This window comes from Mesoplodon bidens (assembly GCF_964165515.1).
Source record: "Mesoplodon bidens genome assembly, chromosome: 11".
Classification (NCBI taxonomy): Eukaryota; Metazoa; Chordata; class Mammalia; order Artiodactyla; family Ziphiidae; genus Mesoplodon; species Mesoplodon bidens.
The window spans coordinates 20531014-20551071 of NC_138167.1; the positions used below are offsets into that span (position 1 = coordinate 20531014).

A 20058-nucleotide genomic window follows, 5' to 3' on the forward strand; every position below is an offset into this window, starting at 1 on the left:
CAGTATATTTTGGTAAAATACTTTACAATAGGACATCTTTTAAAATAATTTTTGTAGTAGTTTTATAGAGTAGGCTGAGCTGCTGTAAGAAAAAGCGCCCCAAAATGCAGTGGCTCAAAGCACAGTGAAGTGTGTTTGTCTCCCAGGTAACAGTGCAAGACAAGTGTCCCAGCTTGGTGGGAAGTTCTGCTCCAGCCAGTCACTGGGGACCCAGGCTGGCAATAACTCTGCCATCCACATTTGGCTTGCAGGGTTGCTCTGGTCTAGGTGGCTACGTGGGGGAAAGAGAGGGAGTCTCAGGCCAGGGAGATCCTCTTAAGCAGATGAGGCAGAAGTTCCTCGAATCACTTGTACATTGGCAAGTACCCACTCCCATGGCCACACCTAGCTACAAGGCAGACTGGAAAATACAGTCTCTCCATGTGCCCAGGAAGAGGGGAAAAACAGAAACGGTGTACAACTGCAGTCTTCGCATATCTCTGGTTATGAAAAATTATGAATTACCAGCAACATGAATTTCAAGATCTCTAGAACGTTATACAAAACACAATAAAATGTAAGAAATAAACAGGTTAATTTTTTTTCTATTATGAAAATATTCAACAAGGTAAAAACCAAGTCAGCTCTCTTTGATTTTATGTCACCACGTCAAAAAGATTTTTTTTGTACCAAACACAGAGAGGAAATACGCAACTTAAAATAAATCATGTTCTAAAAGCTGAGAATTCATTTTCTCATAGAAACAATGTTCTAAAAATGGCCAGGTTCCAAAATTACTTCAAAAGGGCTCATTTACCTCCTGTGGTACATCTGCATTGAAAAGGCAGTGGAACGCAACACAGTAGTGTAGCACTCAAAACGTGAGCTAGAAATAATTTTTTAAAATATTTTTAATATGGAAATTGTTTAGTTAGAGAAGGATGAGGTGAGGGCCGCGGGGAGTGGGAAATGAATACTTTAATGAAAAGTCAAAGCGAACTTTCAGACGTATTCTGGCAGTGGTTCTTCAGTTTGAAAACACACCAAAGTGTGTTTTCTTCCTTCGAGGTTAATCATAAGCAAAATGAATATGCTTATCAGCCATGCATTACAGGTAGAGTTTTGGAACAAAATGGGAGGGAGAATATAATGAACAGAGGTGTAGGAGGAGAGAAGTCTATAAGGTAACCAAGAAAGAGAAGGGAAGGGAGGAAAAATCTCACATGCTCCTGTCTCTAGTCTACAAGGTATAAAGAAAGAGCTAAACAGAGGGAAAGACAAAGATGAGGGTGGAAGACAGGATCCAAAACTGACATAGGCATGATCTCTCAGGGGGGAAGGATGGGGACAACTTGGGATTGAGTCTTCCCTGACCCCATCTCCAGGAATTTGATTACTGCCTGCGGTGAGGGTCTCACATTAGAAGAGGCAGCATGCAAGCAACCATGGCTAGAGAAAGAATGTATGTTCGTGATCTAAGAGGAATTTAGGGAGTGACTGACTTCTATTTCATTTTCTGTTAATTGGCACAAGGAGAGTTCGTGGCTTAAAATTAAGAAAAGGAAAACATATCAAAATGAAAATTAGAAGAATCTTCATGGCAGAAAAGATACATCTGAACAGGGCCCTGATGAAGACACTCCTTTGCACCTTTGAAGTACACATTTGTTTTCTTCTTTCTAGCTGTTCTATTTCATTACAACTTAATAGTTCCCCTACCGCGTACAACATGACTTCTGAAATGCTTGATCTTGAGTAAAACGGCAATTATTTATTTATTTATTTGTTTGTTTGTTTATTTATTTATTTATTTATGGCTGTGTTGGGTCTTCGTTTCTGTGCGAGGGCTTTCTCTAGTTGCGGCAAGTGGGGGCCACTCCTCATCGCGGTGCGCGGGCCTCTCATTATCGCGGCCTCTCTTGTTGCGGAGCACAGGCTCCAGACGCGCAGGCTCAGTAATCGTGGCTCACGGGGCTAGCTGCTCCGCGGCATGTGGGATCTTCCCAGACCAAGGCTCAAACCCATGTCCCCTGCATTGGCAGGCAGACTCTCAACCGCTGCACCACCAGGGAAGCCCTAAAACGGCAATTTTGAGCAGCTTGATCCAGGGGTAAGTCCTGTGTCTTTTCCCCGTGAGGCTGACTGACGGCTCACAGCCCACTGACTGCAGAGCTCACCAAGGGATGTGGTTTCTCTCGCTTGACAACCACACGTACTATAATCAGAGACATGACATGGGGCTCCTCTGAAATTGCCTCGAATTGCCTTCCAAGCAGTACTTGGTCTAACAGTGGCTCTGGCAATAAGGAACCATCGCCATGGGTATCGAAAGCCCACCCAGCCTTTTTGAAGCCTGAGTATGAAAAAATGATTTCTTTAACTTCTGAAAATGAAAGCACCATTTGAAAATAAATACAAATTCTCACATTGGCTGCAAACTATTTAATCAAATGCCTTTTGTGGTTTCAGAGAATATGAAGACAACCCCAAACATGTTGACACAATTTCACAAATTTCTCTTATCCCAGCTTCCTGTTGTCTTAAGTATTTTGCAGAGAGATACAAGTTTATGAGACAAGGAATTGAAATGAAGTTTAATAAATACAGGTGTTTGTTTGTATTCCATCTTGAGTCTTAACTCTGAGCCTAATTGGCTGCGTTATCTTGAGCAGGTCCTCAGACATCTCTGGATCTGATTTCTCAACCGGAAATCAAAGGGATTCGATGAGATGAGCTCTAAGACCCCTTGGCTTGACAGGCAGTAATTCAAGTTTTTTTCAGCTTCAGCTTTGCCGTGACAGGGGACTTTACTGGGTTTTGGGAAGATGGAGCTACTGCTTCACGCCTGTGCAATACTGCCCTGAACAGACATGTCACAGCTGCTCTGGTTCCTTCTGACACAGGCTGCTTGGATGGGCGTGAAGCCAATGAAATTCCAGCACTAAAGACTTTTGGAAAAGCTGCCATGTGACTCTTAAGGTTTTCCACTATAACCTGAAGACCCTCAGCCAACTTTACAAAGTGATGAACAGGCATTCGCAGTCAACACAAAGAAACCCTTCAACCACGGCTCAGCCCCTCCCTGCCACTAGAGCTCTCACTCAGAACGCTAATGCCAAAATACTGGTTTACCAGTATTTTTCATTTGCAGTAATAACCTCTGAGTGAGGAGGTTTATCAGCAGGATGGACCCAAAACAAAAACAAATAAGTGCATGAAGAAACTTTTTTTTTTTTTTTTCTTCGGTACGCGGGCCTCTCACTGCTGTGGCCTCTCCCGTTATGGAGCACAGGCTCCGGACGTGCAGGCCCAGCGGCCACGGCTCACAGGCCCAGCCGCTCCGCGGCACATGGGATCCTCCCGGGCCGGGGCACGAACCCACATCCCCTGCATCGGCAGGCGGACTCTCAACCACTGCGCCACCAGGGAAGCCCCATGAAGAAACTTTTCTGTCTCACATTGGCCCGCCTGGTACCGGTGCTCATTTCTGAATCATCACCAGGGCATCAGTGCCCTCCCTCCCGCTCCTGAGAAGCTAGGTTTCTGGTCTCATACTTGACTCCCTGTCCCACCGTGAGACACATTCGGGAAAGCATCTCACTAAAAGATCAGGCCTCTGACCTGAAACTTCTGATTTCAATAGTAAGAGTAAAGATAAAGGCTACCTTGAACTGAGGCCTACTCTAGGTCAGATCACTCTATTTGTAAACATTCTTTTTCTTTTTTTTTTTTTTTGAATTTTATTTATTTTTTTATACAGCAGGTTCTTATTAGCTGCCTATTTTATACATATTAGTGTATGTAGGTCAATCCTGATCTCCCAGTTCATCCCACCACCACCACCACCACCGTCACCACCACAGGCAGAAACTGAGGCCCAGACAGATAAAGTAAATTGCCCGAAGTCAGCCCCACCGGCCCCACCCTAGATGCTAATCCACTCACTTCACAGTTGACCTGGAGCCATCTACAGGGCTCTGTCCTCTGGGGTGGGTGAGAGTAGCCAGGAGGATGAAGAAGGGTTAGAAACTGACAACCAGCATTAGAAGACTTCAATCTATTTCATTCTCAAAGAGTCTATCCTTTTGATAGTTGCCCTCACTCAGGCTCGTGTCTCTGAAGGGAGCTCTGAAAAGTGCACTAATTTGCTTTTCATTTATGTAACAAAGACTCACTCAAGCACCTCTTACATGCACAGTAACTACTGAACTGGCTGCTGGAGAGTAGGTCTGAAAGAAGAGGAGAGCATTCCAAGATGCTGCCCTCGCCCCAGGAGGATTAGAGTCCTGTAGGCAGCCTGTCAGATCTCTTTAAACCCATGTAACCTCCCAATGCATCTTCTCTTCTGCCTATGTTACCTTCTGCCGACATTAAGAAACTAGAATTATTAAATAATTCTAATTAATAAGTAAATAATTAAGAATTATTTTCTCTCGATTTTAGAAATTTGAATTTTAATCATTCATGTGAATTTTTCACTATCTCTAAAATATACCCTAAGGATGTCCTTGAGTGCTCACACTAAACTACTATTGGTTATGTGCAAAGGAGTTCTTCCCCCAAATCACCACTTCTTCCCTTTTCCAACTCCAGCCTATTAGAAAACCAGAAATTAAAATCACCTGCCTTGACTGACACTGCCATGGGGTCTCCAACGGTTTCCTTTTTCTGCATAACACCCAGGCCTGGGGGTTGATTGCCAAGGACTGGAATTTTAGCTCCCATATTTCATTTTGTCTTGCTTGTTTTGCTTTTGTTTTTAATAACTCCTTTTTATCCCCTTATTTGCTTCTACATAAAATGGCCAGACAGAACTAGACCCCTTACCTACATGGATCCCCAGAGTACAATCACAGTTATTCTTTTATTACAGGAGTAGGGAAACTGACATGCTACTCATCTTTGATTAATTTCTGACTTGGTTTATTAGAACTTGGTTCTAATAAACAGTGGCTTTTGTTTTAACCAACACTTCCCTAGGGAACAGCAGGTGCTAAAATTAAAACACAGAACCAAAAAACATCTCTGCCCTGAGGAGAATAAAAAGATTTCCTTCTTTTGACTTACTCTCTGAAGCTACCCAGGGCTGAACTGATTATCTACTTCTGTCTAGAATCACTGTAGTATTATGCAGTTTTTTCTGCAGTTTGACATGCTGTCGTGACCCCTATTAGTATGTGGACGTCCCAGTTTTGAGGACAACAAGTAACACGAGGCTATTTCTTCATAGGGCATCCACTCTTCGTCCATTTATTTGTTATAAAGCTCTAGTGGCCCATATTGCTCACAGGATAATGACCTTTTTGGAAAACAATGCTTAGAAATCAATATATAAATTGAATGCTATGAGTGAAGTCACAGAATAAGGTAAAAAATAAATAACAGAATTATATTCACTGAATATTACGTTCGTGGTACAAATTAAGCCTAACTCAATTTTTTTTTCCTGGATTTTTTAGTTGGATTTGTGAACTGCTGTTTGGGTCATTATTAGAAGCTGGAGCAAGCCTATTCGGCCATGTCTCTTCTCTTTCAGTGACACCAATTATTTCAATTTATGATGCATATATTCAGAATATTAGAGCTAGATGTGACATATAAGGTAATTCTAGAAGCCCTTGCTGAAAGAACAATGCAGCCCCACCTGGATGTCCGGCCCTCTTGGAATAAACACACGGAGGGTACACAGGGAACAGTGGAAGAGGAAAGACCTCTGTCAGACCACGCTTCCACCTTAGAAAGGTCCCGGGAGGCAAAGGGACTCACCCAGGGTGAAAAAGCTTATTAAGCAGAAGAACTAGCACTCACTGGGCTATTTCCTAGGATGGTCCCTTACCTGGTTAAAGACACGTAGGACCAGGAATGTCCTTGAAAATGCACACTGTTGTCTTAGTCATAGTCCCCCTGTGGGTTATGTGCCCAATTTGCTTGTAAACTGACTTGGAAACATCAGTCATTCTCCAATAGTAGGTTAACTTATTTTGCTGGGTGAGCAGTCCATGACGAGGAAGCTGTGATGCTGCTGGGGCTGCCTGATCCTCACTCCTCAGCCCTCAGCACGCTCTGGGCACCAGGTGAAAGGAACCGGCCTAACCCAGACCTCAATTTGCAATTCCCTTCTAATCTTTGTACCCTGAACCTTTGCCAGTTCTATGCTGCATTCTCTCGGCCCTTTTTGAGTCTTGCCTCACTCTAATTACAGTGGTAAAGAGTACAGATTTTTTTTTTTTTTTTTTTTTTTTTTTTTTGCGGTATGCAGGCCTCTCACTGTTGTGGCCTCTCCCGTTGCAGAGCACAGGCTCCGGATGCGCAGGCTCAGCGGCCATGGCTCACGGGCCCAGCCGCTCCGCGGCATATGGGATCCTCCCGGACCGGGACACGAACCCGTATCCCCTGCATCGGCAGGCGGACTCTCAACCACTGCGCCACCAGGGAGGCCCAAGAGTACAGATTTTGAAGTCAGACTTCCTGGGTTTGAATCCCAGCTCTGCCGCTATCTAATGATGGACTCTTGAGTAACTTACTTAATCTCTCTCCGTTTTGGCTTCCTAATCTATAAAATGGGTGTAATAGTATACCCGATAGGGTTGTTGTATTTAAAAAGATATTACATGAGAGGTATTTAGAAGAATGTTTGGCACAGAGTATACTGAATCGGAAAATTATAATTATTGGCTTTGTTTAAAGTATATTCTCACCTACAAGCCTGTAGATGATGATGATGATATAACAATAATGGCAACAACAACACTTATGTACCAGGCACTGTGCTGAACGCTTTACACACGTTATTCCAGTTAATCACAGTAAGTCTTTACATGCTACTAATATTATCCTCTTCTCTTCTACCCCTTATTTTTTGCAGATAAGAAAACTAAGGTCTCAAGTAGTAAGAAGCAGCGTCGGGACTTGAACCAAAATCTGTCTTGGGGCTTCCCTGGTGGCGCAGTGGTTGGGGGTCCGCCTGCCGATGCAGGGGACACGGGTTCGTGCCCCGGTCCGGGAAGATCCCACATGCCGTGGAGCGGCTGGGCCCGTGGGCTGTGGCTGCTGGGCCTGCGCGTCTAGAGCCTGTGCTCTGCAACGGGAGAGGCCACAACAGTGAGAGGCCCGCGTACTGCAAAAAAAAAAAAAAAAATCTGTCTTGGTATCTTCCCAATCTTTCTGAGAAAAGAGCCTTAGAGTTTCTTTAAAGTTCTTTTACTTAAATGGGTTGCCTTACCTCCCATAGAGGTCAGGAAGACTGGAATCCCCACATAGGCTGAAGGGCCGCAGCAGGAAGGGAAGGGTCTCTCCCGGAAGATGTCAGGCGTAAGACGGTGACAACCATTAAAGTCTTAAGCCGCCCACCCTGCCTTCCACCGTGTCACACGGCACCCATGTGGGCTGTACTGCTGAGGCCACCCGGACCCCTTACTGATTTGAGTTCAGTATTAGAAAATGTTCTGATTCCAGCCAAAGGGGTATTATTTGTAATCTCAATGTCAGTAGTTCTGGGGAGTCATTTATTTCTACCCCAGCCTTAGGGTAAAGGGAACATCTCTTCCTTTCCCAGATTAAAAAAAAAAATTATGATTTTCCTCCCTTCCTTCAGAGCCTATAATAGCCAGTATTTTGCACTCTTGCCTCACTCTCACCTAGTCTCAGTGGTCAATATATCTTCCATTCGTCTAAACTGGTGTCTTCAGCGGAAGGTCTGGGGCTGAAGGACCAGGGGAGAGAGAGAAGGAAGGTGCCCAAGTTGGCTAGAGGAACACCACGCACAGCCTCGTCCCTGCTCCTGTACCACCTGCCCACACGTGTATCTCCTCTGGGGCTCTCTGCCCCTTTCACTCCCACATTGTACCCCAGAGCCTTCACCCAGCACCTCCCAGGACAGCCTTTGGGTGCTCTCCTGAAATGCAGGTGAATCAACAGCATGGCCTCTGATTTTCCCTAAGACCAGTAGCGCCCATGCTACACCTGGCTCATGGGGCTACATTTAGGAAGGGGAATAGCATGGGAAGGATTTTTACTCTATTCCCTTTCCATACACCCACCATCATATTTAGCCGTCAAACTATGAGAAGGTGTTGCAAAGCTGAAGTCGAATGTTTGTTATATTAAGAGTGGTGGAAAAAAGAATCTGAGAAAAAAAAATATATATATATATAACTGAATCACTTTGCTGTACACCTGAAACTAACACAAAATTGTAAATCAACTATAATTAAAAAAAAAAAAAAGAGTGGCGGAAAAGCTGTTTGAAGACAGACAAACACAGCTCCAGCAGCCAGGGGAAATAGAAGCCCTAGTGGGCAGCTGAGGGGCTGACAGAGGAAAGATAAGCAAGCAAGTACATTTCTAGGGCCAGTGGAAGAGAACAAAGGGGGAGGTTAGCAAGTGGCCTCAGACATAAGCCTTAACCCAAAGGTCCCCTTGTCCCATCCCAGCCTATCTGGATCTATCCTAGATTTTCCTAACATCCTTAGTTCCTTCCTTACTGGGCACTTCGCCTCAGTCACTGAAGCCACCACCAGCTGCCACTGCTTGGCACGAAAGGTAGGTGAGGAGAGAGGGAGTTCCCAAGCCTGTGCTGGAAGAAGAGATGGGCTCCGCACATCCCTAGCTGTGCTCTGAGCATACTTTCCTTTAGAGACAAGGCTGCACGTGGTGCTTGGTCTCTGCAGTACTTTTAGTAGTATGCTTCAGTTGTTACAGGATCCTTAAGGGCTGGGTGTGGAGCTCTAACCTATGCATACATGATGTGTCATGGGTGCTGTCGGTACCCTTCTCAGATCCCTTCCTTGGGCCAGTATGTGCATCCCTAGCTGCTGTTGAGTGTTGGTTGCTAAATGCAGCTGCCTCTCTCTCAGAGAACCACCTTTGTTTGCCCTTGGGGGGAACGGGAGATGCCTTGCATTAGGGGTTACCACCAACCTACAGCCAATGAGTGACTGATAATAGGAGTGCAAAAGGCCAGTCTCTTTGCCCCAAGGGACCAACTCTGTGGTCCAATTCCTGCTCTAGAGTTCCCCACAGGATCATGCTAAATCTGGTCTCCAGCTGAGGCCTCGTCTTGTCTTTGCTTTTATCCCCCTTACCCTATGCTACCTCCCTCGTTCCCCTTCTCCTGAGGCACACCCTCAATAAGTCACTTGCACAAGAACCCCTGTCTCAGGCTCTGCTTCCAGAGAGCCTGATCTAAGACACATACTCATTTCATGTTTATGAGAGGTCCTTTATTGTCACCAGAGCAATACATCTCTGAGAAAACCAAGGCTGAGAAGAGGAGCAGCTTGACAGGACCCTAAGCCAAATTTGGACATACAATGCAACTCAATTTATAATATTCCTGGGCCTACGCCTAAATGAAGATTTACTTATTCATACTCTAAGGTAATTTTTCTCTTTCTACAGAATATGAGTTATTATACTTATTAAAAGAATTAGATGTGTAGCATTTATTATTAATCAATACATTTGTTACAATTCTTTCAAATGTGGCTGGATGATTCTAAATTATTTTATAGTAATTATTCTTACTATGATCATATAAACCTCACAGTTTAAATGGGTTGTTGGGTTGTTTTCCCTCCAAGAACTATAAACTCTGTTACTGTGGATGATTGGGTCCCTGATAACGAGGCTCTGGTTAATCCAGCAGTGTTATAAACAGATCAGATTTCCAGTTTGCAATTAATAAAAATATAATTAAATACATAAAGTCAAACCAGAAGATAACTTAATCTTTCTGCTGTGATTCAGCAGTCGTATCGGGGACATCATTATAAACCTCAATTATAGCATTGGAGAAGTGTAGGGAGATTGGTGAGTGGCATTCAGGTGGAAAGAATGCCAGCCAGTCCAGACGTTACTGCACGTATTTACAAAGATGCAACTTCTTAACATCAGGCACCACACTCACTGCTTTTCCCCAGTATTCGGATCCTAGTATAGGCTCTTGCGGAGTCCCCCCACAGTTAACCTCAGCTGACTAAATCCATTCTTCTAGCCTACAATTAAAAAACCAAGACTTTCATTTTCGTGGGATTATCCTCTCAAAAAACTTCTGCCTAAATAAGAAGTCAATCATATTTTAAATCCTATTTCTGAATATATTTGTATTTATTCCTTTTGGTATAACCTCTTATAGTTTCCATTTATAGTTTATGCTTTATTTTCTTTCTATACTGTACTTCGCTATTTAACATAATAAAAGTTTCATCACCCTCCTGCTCCATCAAATTATTGGAGGGTCCTTTAAGGAGTTATTTATGATTTGGTCTCTAAACATTTTATTTTTTTTAACAAGAAACTATCATTAAATTAAAAATTCCTACAGGTCTGAGAACTGGTGGTTGTTTCTAAAAAGGCCCTTTATGTGGGTCAAATAAATCACAATATTTATAGATCTTTGCAGTGTTTCAGTATGTGCACAAGATTTTCACTAGGAATGGTGAAGAAAACCACATTTAATTGCTTTCTACACACGTATACTGAAGAGAAGAGGAGAGATGATTTTTTTTTCCTTCTAAACTTGTCAGTAACAGTGACTAAATGCAGGCTTGGTAAGATAGGCTGAATAACTTTAAATGATCCCATTTATACAAATTTTAGTATATGACTTCAGGCTTCAAGGTAGCCTTGATATCACAAGATTATTGCTGTAACTCCAGCTATTACATCTGTGTTTCAGGCAAGAATAGTGCTTGAGTCAGCCCTGCTCATAAATAAGGACACACAAATGAGTTTTTCTGGAAGGCCCATATCCACATGGTCAACACTTAGTAACCCCTATCTGCAAGGAAGGTGGTGAAAGAAAACTTATCACTGGGCACAAAATCAGGTTTCTATTACTAAGAAAGAAGTGGAGAAAGGGAATGGGATAGGGAACTAGCATTATCTACCTAATTTTCTCTTTTAGCATCTCTTTCCTCAGATGGCCTGTGAGCTCATATTAATATTAATTTTGTCATGTTAATTTTTGTAAGCCCGGAACTAGCACAGTACCATATTTATTATGTTTATAAATTAATGACGAAAATGGAACTCTCAGCTCGTTATAGGTTAGAAGGGAGAAGACCCAAGGCAAGTATAACAGATGAGTAGGTGACATGAGTTTACTGCATTTATACTATCATTCATTCATTTAATTGTTATTTCAACTAATATTAATTGAGTTCCCAGTCTGAGCCAGGCTCTGTGTCAGGCATGGGGGATAGAGCAATAAATACAACAGAGCCCCTGGCTTTAAGAAGGGGGTAGGGGGGGAGAAGTTGGAGGAGGATAGTGAGGGCTCCACTGGTAAACAAGCAATTTCAGGGTCACATGGTAAGAGAACTGAGGAGTGGTCCTGAACCACCATTTGAGGTTAGTAAGCTGTAAGTAGTCTGCGTGAAACACAGAGTGGGGAAAGAAGCAGTGAAAGAGAAGGGAAGATAGGTGGGACTAGCCAATAAAGAAATGTGTAAGTTATACTCAGAAGTCCATAATTTACTCCTTTCAGCACACAAACCTACTTGTTTCTAACAAAATGTTTGTTTCTCCCTTGGACTTCCTCATGAACGGATTTCCCAACATGTGGCCCTTAACGGATCTGACCCACTGATAAGCTTCTTCTGGCCTAAACTGTAGTCACAACTGTGTTCCATGGGTCTTATCTGAGCATGGTACAACTGTCTTCCCAGCATCCCATCTTACAAGGTGGTGTTACTTGGTGGACCTGTTTGGGAAGTGTTGGTCCAGATACATATTTCTCAAGCTTAGCAATATGATTCCACTGACACAATAAAGAAAAAGTTGCCAGGGATTTCCAGAGGAAGGAGTTTATCCCCAGGAAGAGCAGATGTGAACTTGGTTTCTTAGTGTGTTAACACCTTGGGTTCATTTACATGGGTCACCATAGGGTTATAGGGTTAGTTGGACTAATGAGTCACCACTGCAGCAATGACACAGTCAAAAAAGTTATCCAAATGACAATTTCACTAGTAATGAAGACAACATCTTTGCTTCCTGCAAATAATTCAGTTCAATTCATAACATATATGGCTAGAGATGTATCTACATCAATTCCTATTTTCCTTGCCTAGCTTAGAGAAAGAGACATCCTCCTAACTATGAAGCAGAAGTTACAAAGACAGCGAGAGATTTAAAGATGCTATGCTGTGGCCTTGAAGATGGAAGAGGAGGTCACAAGCCAAGGGATGCATAAGCTGGAAAAGGCAAGGAAGTGGATTCTCCCCTAGAGCCTCCAGAAGGAAAACAGCCCCCACCTTGATTTTAGGATTTCTCACCTCTAGAACTGTGAGATAACACATTCTTATTGTTATTAGCCACTAAGTTTGTGGTAACTTGCTTACAGTTAGCAGTAGGAAACTGAAACTACATTCAATATGTCTCTAGGTGCTGACCCCACTTGTTCATTCTCTTTGCTCTCCATGTATGTCTCTCTCCCTTCAGATTCTCTTCTTTTCTGAATCCATCCTCTCAGATTCTTTTCTTGAAAATCAAATCTGATTACGTCACAGGGCTTGAAGGGCATGAATACTCACTCATCTAGTTAGGTTACTTTCAGGGAATATAATTAGAAAGCAGAAATAAGGGTTGTTTACAAATCCTGCCAAAGACATTTGGTGTGATCTCAGGAAGGCTTAACAGGGATGTGATTATGGCTAAGAAAGCTCAGAACAAATTATACTATATGCTGAGGAAAGAATGCATTAACCACAGGGGGCTGAGGTAGGGAAGAGATTTTTCTGGGTTTATCCGGGCTGGACAGAGGTAACTTCACTGACTTCTGCAGCCACCAGTAAGGCACACTCTGATCTGGAGGTGGGGATACCTTACCAGGTACCTGGATCCTAGTAAGTGCTTCCCCTAAATAGTGGACACAGATATTCAATCATAGCAAATTTCATCTGATTTAAATGCTGGTCACATGAAAGGCAGCTGTCATGAGTCAGTCAACTTGTTCACCTCTGGATTCATGATAAAATCGAGGGCAGGACCCTCCTGGTGACGAACAGAAACTAGATTAAGGTTCTTCTACTTGGTAAGATCCTAAGTCCTGGTTTAACAATAGCCACACTCCTTCCTGTTATCTATCACTCATCCCTGTTTCAAGACCTGCATAAAAGACGGATGACTATGGCTGATTCATTTTGTTGTGCAGTGGAGGCTAACGCGACATTGTAAAGCAACCATACGCCAATAAAAATTAATAATAATAGGGCTTCCCTGGTGGCGCAGTGGTTGAGAGTCCGCCTGCCGATGCAGGGGACACAGGTTCGTGCCCCCGTCCGGGAAGATCCCACATGCCGCGGAGCGGCTGGGCCCGTGAGCCATGGCCGCTGAGGCTGCGCTCCGCAACGGGAGAGGCCACAACAGTGAGAGGCCCGCGTGCCGCAAAAAAAAAAAAAAAATTAATAATAATAAAAAAGAATACGCCAATAAAAATTAATAATAATAAAAAAAAGAAGGATGACTCTCACAGCAAAAAAAGGGAGGAAGGTCCTAAAAAAGAAGGTGGGGTCAACACTGGCAAATGCCACAAAGGGCACCGGAAGATGGGGACTGAATTTTTCCATTAGATTTGGCAATTAGGCAGTGACTGATGTTACTCAGTGGAATTAAAGGTTGACAAGGGAATGAGGCCTTAGGAAATGTTAACATTAAGGCTGGAAAACTCCTCAGGGAAGAGGATCCATGCCCTACAGAGTCTCTTAAAAAAAGTTCCCGGGCTTCCCTGGTGGCGCAGTGGTTGACAGTCCGCCTGCCGGTGCAGGGGAAGCGGGTTCGTGTCCCAGTCCAGGAAGATCCCACGTGCCGCGGAGCGGCTGGGCCCGTGAGCCATGGCCGCTGAGCCTGCGCGTCCAGAGCCTGTGCTCCACAGCGGGAGAGGCCACAGCAGTGAGAGGCCCGCGTGCCGCAATAAAAAAAAAAAAAAAAAAGTTCCCTCGGGCTTTACACTTGAATCATAGAGAACTTTTCTTGTCCCCAAATCCTCCAAATGTTGATTAACCAAAGTTGAGTCTTACCATCCCTCTCCTCAGTTCACCTCTGAGGTAGAGGAACTAATGAGCTGTGCAATAACTAAAGGTCAAAATAAAAAGAGGAAGAAACAAAAAGCCTACAAACCCAAACTCCAAACAAAACAAATCAAGCCCTGAGTAAGACGAGCGGTAACAAGTTGTGCTTCAAATGTAATATTCCCGCTTCGATGATTAAAAAAGCAAAAAAGCAAAGCAAAAAAAAAAAAAAAAACCCAAAAACCCGAGTGTCTGGAGAATCAAAAGGGACATTTTATAATTGGAATGCTTCCTCGCACCTCATCCATTATTCATCCTCATCCCATTTCCCTCCAAACTGATAGCTGTTCCTGAGTTGTGGGCTTGTGTGAGCACAAGTCTGGCCCAAAGACTGGATTCTGTCTGGTGGCTAGAGTAAATCGCATGCCGTAAAAAAGAGGTGGAATGATGAAAACAACACACACATCTGCGTTTCCATATAAAAGCACTGCTTTCCTTCATTGACAATTTGCTGTATATAAAGGTAGATGCGTGTGCATATGCGTGTGCGTGTGTGTGTGTGTGTGTGTATGTGGTGGGGTGGGGAGCGGTTTTCTGAATCTGAGCCCAGCTCTTTCTAAACTTGGTTACTCACGTCTGATTCATTCGCTGTGTTTTTCGTCTCCTGTCTCTGTCACTGCCTGCTGCTGAGAAGGGGGTCGCTGAATCATTGCCACTCCAGATGAAAAGCAATTCAAACCCAGTCCTGAGGGGATGGAAGGGCCTTTTTTTTTTTTTTTTTAAAGAGTCCGCAGGAAAAGCCTCCTACTTTCCGGGGTGACGGTGGAGGGCAGTTTTGCAAGTCTCATCCCCAGGCTATGGAAAATTTTGCTCCGTGAGAGTCAGCGAGGCACCGGTCATCTCACCATTTCTGGCTTTCAGGTCCAAGGGTCTCGGCTGGCTGGGGGTGTGCGACCGGCCGGGCGGCGTGGGGGCCGTGCCGGGGAGTATGGGGCGGGGGACCGAGAGCCCGAGAGGCTGCGCCACGCTCCCCGCCGCTTTAAAAGCTCCCACAATGCAGCGCTGGCGTCCCAGTTCCGTTACACTGTCTCCCGGCGCGGGCGAACCGGCGAGGCCCGGGCGGGGGAGCAGGGGAGCGGCGGCTGTAACCCGAGCGCCCGGCCGAGGGGGGCGCCGGCGCGCCGCCGCTCTCGCGCGCTCAGCCAGCGGCCCGGCGAAGGGGCGGAGCCTCCAGCCGCCCGGCCCGGCCCCCGGCCCGGCCCCCCGCCCAGAGGCACCGGCCGCGGGAGCGAGCCGGCCGCGGACTCCGCCGCCTACGCTTGCCCGGCGTCCCGCACCGCGCCCGGCGCTCGGCTCCTTGCCCAGGCTCGCCTTCCCGCTGGCCCGCGGCATCGGCGCAGCGCTGGGAGCGGCTCCCGCCGGCGGTGCCGCGGCTGCCCGCGCGCTCGCACACCCAGGCACCCCCGCCCGGGGCGTCCGCGCTCACCTAGCGCCGGCCAGGAGGTGCGCGGAGAGGGCGCGCCAGGGAGCTGGGGCCTCCCGCCGGTGCGGGGCGCGCGGCCGGAGGAGCGCCGGGGAGCGAGGCGCGCCGGGCTGCGTGGCCGAAGACCGGCGCTGGGCGGCCGCCGGGCGCCGCCGCGTCCCCAGCGCCCCGGCCGGCCCCGCGGGGCGGCCTGCGGGGGCGGCGCAGTTGCGAAACTGAGTAAGTATTAACTTTACTAGGCGGCCGAGATCTCTGGGCAGCGTCCGGGACCCCTCCCTCCTCCTCCTGGAGCCTCCGGGCTCTCCCTTCCCCGCCCCTCTCTCTGCACCTCGGATTTCTTCGTCCGATCTGCCCCCGCCCCGCCGCCGCGGGCTCCAGCTTCCTCCAGTTCACCTTTTCCCCGCTGTCTCCTCTTTGCGCGTTCTTCTCGCCGCACACACGCGCTTTGACCGAGAGTACGAGCTTGTTTCCAGCCTCTCTTTCCTCCCAGTGTCCTTGGCCGGGGAGTTTAGAGGCCACTTTTGTTGGAAAGGGAAATGTATGTCTGGCTTCTTTAATTTCGCTCCAAATGGAAATCGGATGCTCGCTTGCCGAGCGACTGCTTGGTGAACGCTTATTTTTTTTTCCTCTGAAAAGATGATTGGTTTACAGGTTTTTAAATGTTGTTTGAACGATTAACCATTCTCCGTGCCTATTTCCCCTTGCCGCCAACCCATCTGGGGAGGGGAGTCCAGAAGAGGGGACTTTCAAAGTAATTCTGTTTTGCAAACTAGAAACTTTGAAGAGGGTACGTCGCGGAGAGCTTAAAAAGATTGAAGCCGAAGGGACGTGAGCTTTGAATGTGGGGTCCTCGTGTAGCACAGGATCTTTCACGCCAGATACCTGGGCTCGTAATCGAGTGTTGCGTTGTTATTTTAGCATCCTAGAGCCGCCTGGTTGCTGAACCACTACTTTCTCAGCATCAAACGGCAATCTTGAGCAGTGCAGGCGTTGGCTATAATTGCGGGTCAGTATTGCCCCTGATCTTTAGGCATTTAGACGGGAAATAGATGCAGGGCACGTTTCATAGCTGACTTAAACCCGTTAGGTTAACCTTGTCAATACATCAAAGCATTGCGTTAAAAAAATTCCTCCAGCCTGGTGTCACAGAGGGACGAACATTTATGGATTTTCCAGTGTAATGTGTCTCAGGAATTCTTCGTTAGATCTGTTTTGTCTGCAGGAAGCACCTTTAAATATGGATAGATTTCTGATTTTCTGTCGGTGGGATTAACCACCCATTCTGGTAGGAGACTCCAGGTAATCTTTTATTTTTATTTATTTATTTTTAGATTTATTTATTTTATTTATTTATTTTTGGCTGCATTGGGTCTTCGTCGCTGCCTGCGGGCTTTCTCTGGTTGCGGTGAGTGGGGGGCTACTCTTCGTTGCTGTGCGCCTGCTTCTCATTGCGGTGGCTCCTCTTGTTAAGCTCTAGGCGCGCAGGCTTCAGTAGTTGTGGCACGTGGGCTCAGTAGTTGTGGCTCGCGGGCTCTAGAGCGCAGGCTCAGTAGTTGTGGCTCGGGGGCTTAGTTGCTCTGAGGCATGTGGGATCTTCCCCGACCAAGGCTCGAACCCGAGTCCCCTGCATTGGCAGGCATATTCTTAACCACTGCGCCACCAGAGAAGTCCCAGTCTTTTATTTTTTAATTTTCATTTTTCTTAACTCTTTCATCTCTGGGTTGCCAGGAGTTGGCAATCATGTTGTGAAGGAACAGAAAAATGGGAAGCTTTCTTAATGGATTTTCAGCATCCCGTCCTTTGCCTGCGTGAGGCAGTAGTGAATGCCAGCTAGCCCCCTGCAGGGAGAGGTACTGCGTGGACACAGGAATCAGGAGGCAGGACAGAGCAGTATTGTTTTGGAGGATGGTTTGTGTGAGATTTTATCTTTTAGCTGGCATATCAATTGTACTTTTAATTCTATTTATCCCCATGGGGAACTATCCCAAACCATAAATATTATATGTGACCATACCCCACTTAAAGAAGACTGAACATAATTTGATGATTGGACTTTTGAAGGATCAGACCCAACAAAAATATAATTTGTAATGTAGATGGTAAAACCTTTCAAAAATCCTCCCCTTCCTCATTTTCTCTCCTTTTAAGAGTCTGAAGACAGTACTCTCAATACACAGTTGGCAGTAATGCATTGAATTCTTTCTAGGTTCATTGATAAGACCTAATGTGGGGGCTTCAGTAGCTGAGGGGGACATCAGAGAGCTCAGAGAGGGAGGAAATCATGGGACTGTGCTGAGAGGAAAGGCATTTCAGTTTGCTGAAGTGTCAGCATGCTGCAGGGAAAAGCAATTTAAAAGAAGTGAGAATGTTTAGATTGTTTTTAGTGTGCATGTTTCCTGAATTTGGCATTCAGTTGAGATATTTAGGAATTGCAGAATTTAAATTCTGTGAGGTTGTGGTATCATTTCTTTTTGCCTAGTATTTTATTTTTATTAAGGTTTCGATTTTTTAATGTGAATCTCAATGCTTGGCTTTTGTAGCCTCTGCACTGCGTGGCTTGCATTAATTTTTGACTTGGTCATTTTGAGAAATGATGAGTGTTTCAGAGTTTCTTACTCATTAATTGATGTGTCTTATGCTGATGTAGGTAATGAGAGTAAAAATGTTGTTCAGTGTTGAATATTGTTGCTCTTTCCATTATGGCTGATTCCTGGCATAATGGCTTTGCTCATTTCTTGTAAACCATTAGGGTCCTAGATATCTTGCTAGCGTTCAAAACATAGCAGAACTTTTTGCGGGTAGCAGTGGAGTGGAGATGGGAGTGGGATAGGAACACATTGTGCATCATAACCCTGAGGATTGGATTTTTAAAATAATGTATCACCTGTTTTCTCTCCTGCTAGCTTGCTCCAACCCTAAATAGATTTCAAACTTCAAAGCTTTCTGCAAAATGGGGCTATTATTACTAAGAGCGATGCTGTGACAAGTAGAACACCTCACATGGTGCCTGGCCCATCTTAGCCAGCAAATGGCAGCATCTGTGACTTCTTGAAAAATGAGCCCATGATTACTCAACCTTTCAGACTGTTCCTCCTCAGTTTTTCATCTCATGCATCTAATGAGTGGCTCAGGCCAGAAGGCTGGAGTTATCTTCCACTCTGTGTTCTGTTCTGTCACACACACACACCCCCCACACACCCAACCAGTTTGTCACAAAGTCCTGTCTACTTTTCGGGCATAATCTCTTTCAAACCTGATTTTCTTTCCAACCTGATTTTCCGTCTCCACTGTGCTCCCATCCCGGTTCAAGCCACCGTCCTCTTTCCCACTGCAGAGGCCTCCGGCTCACACTCTGCGCCTCCTTCCAGTCCCTCTTCCACCAGCAGCCAGAAGGAGAAAAAAGAAGTCACTTGATCTCTAAAGTCTTCAGAGTTCTTACTCTTGGGGTAAAATATAAAACCTTCAACATTCCTACAAGGTCCTGTGTCATTTGGTCCCGTCCCCCATTTTCATCTCTGGCCAGCCACGTGATTCAGCTCTCTAGCAGACTCACCTCAGGGCTCCTGCTGGTGGTCTATTTCAGGACCACCTCCTGGAGTAATTTCTCATCCTTGGGTGCTGGTTCAGATATCCTCTATAAAAGTCTTCCCTGAGAAGGCCACCCGTGTCGTCATGCGACTTAGAACCCCTTGATTGTCTCCCTCATAGCAGTTATCTTTTCCTTCTTAATATTTACCACAGTTTATAATTATGTGTTATTTGTTTAATGTTTCTCTCTTGCCCCTGAGGGTAGAAATAATGCCTGGTTTGTTCACCAGTCTGTACCCAGTGCCTGGTGTGTATAGAGTAAATGCTCAATAAATAGTTATTGTTGTAATGAATAAGATAGTAATACGACTTGTGATTTGTGTATTGATTGCCTTCTTTATCCCTGTTAAATCTGCTTCTAACACAAAAGCCAGACTGGCTGTCTCCTACAGTCCTTCTTTGTTGGTTTTATGGATAACATGAAATATCCTTTTCAGGTACCAGGTAAAATGAATACATTAGAGCTCTGTGGAAAATTCATAAATAAATTGAGACACCTTTTTTTTTTTAATTCTTATTTATTTATTTATTTATTTATGGCTGTGTTGGGTCTTCGTTTCTGTGCGAGGGCTTTTCTCTAGTTGCAGCAAGCAGGGGCCACTCTTCATCGCGGTGCGCAGGCCTCTCACTATCGTGGCCTCTCTTGTTGTGGAGCACAGGCTCCAGACGCGCAGGCTCAGTAGTTGTGGCTCACGGGCCCAGCCGCTCTGGGCCTAGCCGCTCCGCGGCATGTGGGATCTTCCTGGACCGGGTCCGAACCCGTGTCCCCTGCATTTGCAGGCGGATTCCCAACCACTGCGCCACCAGGGAAGCCCCGAGACACCTTTTAATTGGTGTTACCCTTGTGATTTTCTGTTGTAGATAATCCTTTTTCTAAGTACATCATTAAAGGAATTATGGTTTTTTCATCAGCACAGGATTACTGAAAGAAAAAAAAAACTTACCATGTCACATTATTTTGCACATGTCATATGACAACATGTTAGTCAGCAGCTGTGG

At 45.4% G+C, this 20058-nt stretch overlaps 1 protein-coding gene across 3 annotated transcripts in view; it reads left to right on the top strand.

Annotated features, from left to right (window-relative positions):
- The first annotated feature begins 14824 nt into the window (after nt 1-14824).
- The window catches only part of RASSF8 (Ras association domain family member 8), a 137195-nt gene continuing 131961 nt past the window's right edge, over nt 14825-20058 (top strand). Inside the window, exon 1 of one of the 3 annotated variants that reach the window (XM_081250076.1) lies at nt 14825-14909. The gene's annotated coding sequence lies outside the window, so the exon portion shown is untranslated. Of the gene's footprint in view, nt 14910-15553; nt 15691-20058 lie in introns of those variants that run through there. The other 2 variants (XM_081250077.1, XM_081250075.1) reach the window with 2 other exon arrangements.